The sequence below is a fragment of the Cygnus atratus genome, chromosome 11 (assembly GCF_013377495.2).
Source record: "Cygnus atratus isolate AKBS03 ecotype Queensland, Australia chromosome 11, CAtr_DNAZoo_HiC_assembly, whole genome shotgun sequence".
Taxonomy (NCBI): Eukaryota; Metazoa; Chordata; class Aves; order Anseriformes; family Anatidae; genus Cygnus; species Cygnus atratus.
In genome coordinates, this window is record NC_066372.1 from 10,823,017 (window position 1) to 10,828,927 (window position 5,911).

A 5,911-nucleotide genomic window follows, 5' to 3' on the forward strand; every position below is an offset into this window, starting at 1 on the left:
TCTGGTGGTCTGGAGTGTTTTCTTCTGGGGCTGGACAGGGCAGGGGGCAGTGTGTGGGGTTCCTGTCCCCTCCCAGTGGTGCTTGGGGGACTTCTTTTTGCCCCCCCTGGCACAGGGCAGTGTGGTCAAGGGGCTGTTGGTCCTGAGCTTCTCCAGGAGGCCTCTAAGAACAGGCAACCATGATGGGTTTGGGTGTTTTTCTTCCCCCTCTCCGGGGCCTGGGGTGGCCTCTGCTCTGTGCCAGCGCAGTTCCTTGCTGCAGAGATGTCCATAGAAGGCAAAACGGCTGGGGAGCTGCAGCAGCGCCCAGCTCCTCCTCCAGTGCCGGCCTTGGGGCGAGCTGGGGCTGCAGGAGGGCGAGAGGTTCCCCCGGCGCTTCTGCCCTTATCAATACCTGCCAGAGCAGCCCTGGCGGAGGGGTAGTTGCTTTTTCACGGGCACTGACAGCACGAAATCATTGCTGGGGGCTTCTCGCTGTGCTGGGAGGGCAGTCCCGTGCTTGTAAAGGAGCTTCCCCAATCCCTGCCACCCTACAAAGGCCTTTTCCCTGTCAGCGCAGCGGGAGGGGGTGCCACCCGTGGCTTTCCTGTGTGGCGCAGCATACAGGGTGGGCTGTGGTGGCAGTGGGACCCTGTGCAGCATCCTGCCCCGGGGCTCGGTGTTTTCCTATCTTCCCTAGGGCTTCAAGGCTGCTTGGCCAAGGAGAGGAGCGGGAGGAAAATAAACCAAAAAAAAAAAATAGAAAAAGGCAGTTCTAAAAATAGCTCCACTGGCCACCATGCCTGGGAACAGGCTCGGCCGCACGGGGAAGCGGCTCAGAGCAGGGTCACAGGGTGAAGCAAGTGGGGCCAGTGTTTGCCCTCCCTGCTGCTGCCTGAATCGGGGCCGGCTTGGCTGCGGGGCAGCTCTGCCCTGCCAGCTCCACCCGCATCTCACGGAGCTGCTCGCCTAAGCGGAAACACCTCTGGAGAGCATCCACAGCGATGGGAGCATGCGAGGCTTTAAATTATAAAGGAGATTTTCTTTTTTTTTGGAAAAAAAAAAAAAAAGAAAGCCTTTAGCACATGCATTAACGTGGCCAGGCAATGAATAATTTATGCCTGGTTCTATTAAGCTTTTACACCGGGACTGGTGCAGCGTGGCTCGCCTCGGAGCTAAAGTAGGTCACGTCTGCACCAAGGGTCCCTGGGCCTGTGCCACCACGGGTGGGCGAGGAGTGGGCACGTGTCTGTGTCCACGTGGGCATGCATGGGACACAGCACCATGCGTGCACCAGCGATGCCCCTGTCCTGCTGTGCTCCAGGTGTGCGGAGCCGTGGTGCCACTGGCTTTTACCCTGACCCCAACGCTGGCTGTGACTTGTGTCCTGCACGAAGGGCCGCCTGGGGCAGGGGATGTCTGCAGGTGTCATGGAGCTCCAGGGCGCAGAGCTTGGACAGCTCAGCCACGCTTGTAGCAAGCCAGGGCATCTTCATGGAGGCCAGTGGGACATCCAGGTGCAAAACTTAGTTCCTGCTTGAAAGGGGGTTCATGGGAAAGGAGAGCAAACATTTAACGCCCGTGTTTGTCCACAGACCAGCTGATCGCAGGGGACCACAGCTCCGGTCCCCGAGGCCAGGAGTGTTTGGCAGAGCTGCTGCTCTGTTGGTGCTGTTGCTGTCACTGGTCTTTGAGAGTGCCCAGATGCCTCTAGGCCGCACAGGTCGCATGCTCTGGCACCTTCACCCCCTTTCTGCTGATGAAAGCAATGCAAACAGCTTCTGCAAGTAATTAAAATGGCTCCGGCAAACCCCAGCAGCTTCCATCTGCTGGTCTGCAGCGGCAGCGCAGGCAGAAAAGCCTCTGTCACGGTCTTTCCCCATGGCATCCTTCCTCTCTCAGGCCAAAGTCCCTCATGGCTGAAGACCATTTTACCTCAGGCTGGAGGACAACACTCGTGAGCCTCCAAGGCCCAAGACAGGGCTGTCTCCAAAGCCGAGCTCTGCCTTCAGTGCGGCATCGCTGCTGTTACCTCCAGTCCTGCTGGTGGCCCCTTTCCTGTAGATGCTATCAGGTGGCTCAGCTGGCTGGAAAGCCAAGCTCTGCGGGACCAGTGATGTCCTCCAGTTCCTCATATGCTGCACAGATGTCAACAGCCTCAGCCACGAGGAGATGTCACAGATGGCTCCAGATCAGAGATTGCCAAAATTTCTGCCATCAGCAGATGCTGCTCCCCAGTGACCTCCAGGAAGCCGCAGCTCACGTAACGGTGGTGGGACTTCCCTGGCAAGCCCGCATGGAACCGCTGCATGGGATGGGGAGAAGGTCTGTATGCCCAGGGAACAGCACGTGGACCAGCTCTGCAGAGCCCCAGCCCAGCTGCTGCACGTGGGACTGAATAAAAATTGACTGGCCAAGCTGCTTAGTGATGGAGGCACTTGATACCACACCTCTGGAAGAGGTGGGTTTGGCTGGCAGGCGTACAGGTAGGCTAAACCAAGCCAGAAACATCACTGTGAGGGCAGAAAGAGTCGGGATATGCCGGAGAACAAGCAGGGAACACCCTGTTTGCACCCTGTCTTGCATTTCCTTATTGCACAGTGCCCCCTTTAATGAGTTTTGCTTACCTGCCAGGCTGGTATATCAGCAGACTGTCTTACAGCTCCAGAAATCCCTCTGATTTGCTATTTCCCTAACCACCCACTTGTTAAATTATTCCCCAACCCCACAAGAAGTGTGTCGAGACTTGGATGCAGCATTCCAATATCCCAAACAGGGAGCACAGAAGGACACAGGTGAAACGTAAGAGACTGCATAGGGGTCATATAAAACCTGTAGGGACAAATTGTCGTGACTGGAAAGGCCCTTGCCGTGTGCATTGAGACAAGCAGCCTGGAGTCAAGGCGCATTAATGAGCTGCACAGTACAGTGGGAAAGCCAGGAGGTGGCATCCAAGACCTGAGCACACGATAGCTGGACACATTTCTGAAGCAAGAGCTTAGCAGGAGGTTGCAGCTTGGGATGGCAAGGGGGCAAGTGGAACACGCACCTGGATTTTGTCCTGCACCTTCCCCTTCCCCTTGGGAGGGGCGAAGTGTAGGCACTTAGACAAAGACACTTTGTATTATGTGAACAGAGGAACAGCTCACCTTTTTTTTTTTTTTTTTTTTTTTTCTCGTCAGCTATAGCATCTCCACCCAAAAAAAAAATCCACTGGATCTCAGTGGGCTTGCTGGGAGGCTCTCGGACAGGTGTAGCCCAATCTGTCTGCAGTGCAACTGACACCAGCACTGTCTGAGGTCGGGGGGGACCCCCAGAGGATGGAAAGCCCCCCTGGGTGCCTGTCCCAGGGACCAGCTTCTGGTATTCCTTGTTAAAATCAAAAGGCAGAAAACCACAGCAGCCTTACGTGATGACATGGCAATGGCACATTCAGCTCTTCATTAGGAACCGTGGTGTAGCGATCACAGAGTCCTCCACCCCACGGGCCTTTGGGGTCCCTTTTCCTGAAAAAGAGGAGGGAAAATGTCAGGGGTCCAACAGGGCTTGGCAGTGGGCAAAATGGTCCATCTCTTTTTGCAAGTGAGGATGAGGAGATGGCGGGTGTTACCACCACCCTGTGGCAGTGTTGGGGTGAGGCAGCAGATGGCACTAGGAGATCAGGAAGGACAGAGCAGGCCAGGATGCCTGGAGGAGCAGAAGCCACCTCTGGACTTGCAGCTCATGGACCCTAATGCTGCCGCGCAGGAGATCAAGAAGAAAGAATCGACTGCAGCAACCCAAGCCCCGGGCCAGAGAGAGCGTGGGAGCACCAGACCCTGATAGACTCCTAGAAGTGTCTGCAAATGTATGCAAAAACGTCCTGCCCCCTTCATCCAGAGCACTCAAAACAGGAGAAATCCCAGCTTCTCTATGATGTAGATGAGTTGGGGTCTCCTGGATGTTTGTCCTGCTATGGGAATCCACAGCTCACCCCTTCCCTCCGTTTCCCACACCCTCCGGACATGGCAGACCGGGCACACGTTATCTGGTTGGTCTCATCCACTGGGCTTCATCTGGTGGGCTTCATCCCCTGAGCATCACTGTGACTGACACACTCTTGGTGTCCTCCTCCAGGTCACTGGAGTGACTGGGAACCCTCAAACTGGGAACCAAATCTCCATGCTGCTCATCCAGGACGGGAATTTCAGCAGGCAAGGTGAGGATTTCAGCTTGGGCAAACATGTCAAAGCCAAATGGCATAGTCTTCCTCGTGCTTCCTTGGTGAGGTTGGTACCTGCTTCTTCTACAGGGGCTTCCCCTTCTCTGTCCAACTCCAGTGGTGGGCCAAGCTCATGCAGGATGTGCTGGAGTTTCTCAGGAGATTGTCCGGCCCCACCAAAAGGCAGCCAGGAGCTGATCTCATGGCACCTACAGGACCAGTGCTGGGGAGTCGTGAGCCAGGCCTCAGGCCCACACTTTTGGCCTTTTGGGTATTTCCAGCTGGGAAATTGTGGGTGCAGTGCTGGAAGTCCCCCTGAAAACGGCTTTTCTGGCTGTTTTCCCAAGGCAGCAGGGGAAAAGCTGTGCCCGTACATCTGCACTGTGGCTCTCGGTGGCACAGAGGTGGCCGTAGGGAAAGACGAAAGCAACGGGTGAGCTGAGAGAAGTTTTGGTGGAAAAACCTGGCCCTTGCAAATGTCTGGGAGAAGCCACTGAACTGAGGGTGCCCACACGTGGTCCTGTATGAGGTGCCTGCTGGCGCCAGTGGCTCCAGCCCCTTCCTCCCAGCGCCTTGCACTGGGAACAGGCCCTGGTGCTGCCGACAGGCTGAGCCACAGGTGCCATCACTGGCCAAAGTCAACAGCAGCCAGCACCGCTTCCGCGTGCCTGGCTCCTCAAGGCAGCTAATGAGTTGATAGACGGCCTGATAAGCACATCCCTGTACTGCAGGAAGCTTTGTGGCTTCACCCACCTTCCTGCCAGCCTCTGACAGCCAGCGTTTTGGCTTTTAAGTCCCAGGCCTGACTGCCATGTGGAAATATGGCTTCTGTGCTGGAGGAATGCTTCCCGAAATGCCAGGGTTGGGCAGTCGGCAGCAGGACCTGGGTGAAAATGGCTCCTCAGGGGTGCTTGTCCTTTCCAAGATGCTGAAGCACGCGGCCCTCGTGGTGCCCAGGGGTTTGGAAAGCAGGCGTCACCTCCGGTGTCACCGCCGCATGGGGAAACGTGCCAAAGATCTCTGCTGCTCTGTCAGTGAGGCCAGACCACTCAACAAAACCCTTTGGTTTTCATCCTTGCTCTTGGATGAATCAAGGCCAGCCAGGGATGAAGGCTTCGCAGGTGGAGTGGCTGAGAGCTTTGGGCATGGAAAGCGCTGCCCTGCTGAATCGCCTGCCCAGAGCGAGTTTTTCACCCAGAAATGAATGCATTTATCAGGCTTACCACCACCCCCCCACACCCCATGGCTGAGTCTTTATGAGGATATTACTCAAGAAGAGCATCTCCAGTCCCAGGGGCTCATCTCTGCAAGAAAAGCGCTCCCGAGCAAATCACTGACCACGAGTTGTGACTCTGCTGTTCCTGAACCACTCCTTGCATTTGTGTCCTGAGCACATCAAAATGCTGACAAGGAGAAAGGGTAAAACTTGATTACATTTCAATTTAATACCCATGTTTTTGGATTACCCCTCTGGTGTAGGCACTTAGAGATGGTGAGCAGTAAGGAAACATTGCTTTTCCAGGGAAATTGCCACCTGCAAGGACATTCCCTATTTTACAGAGGTGGTTTTGGGGTGGTCTGGGGAAACTGGGATGAACTATTTCTCTTTTGCAGATCAGCCCAGATGCAGCAGCATCTTTCTAAAACACAATCACTGTGTTTTTCAACAGCTGCATCTTAAAACGGCCATCTCTTGGCTTGAGCTGAGCACTTGGACAGGGACTTTTCTTA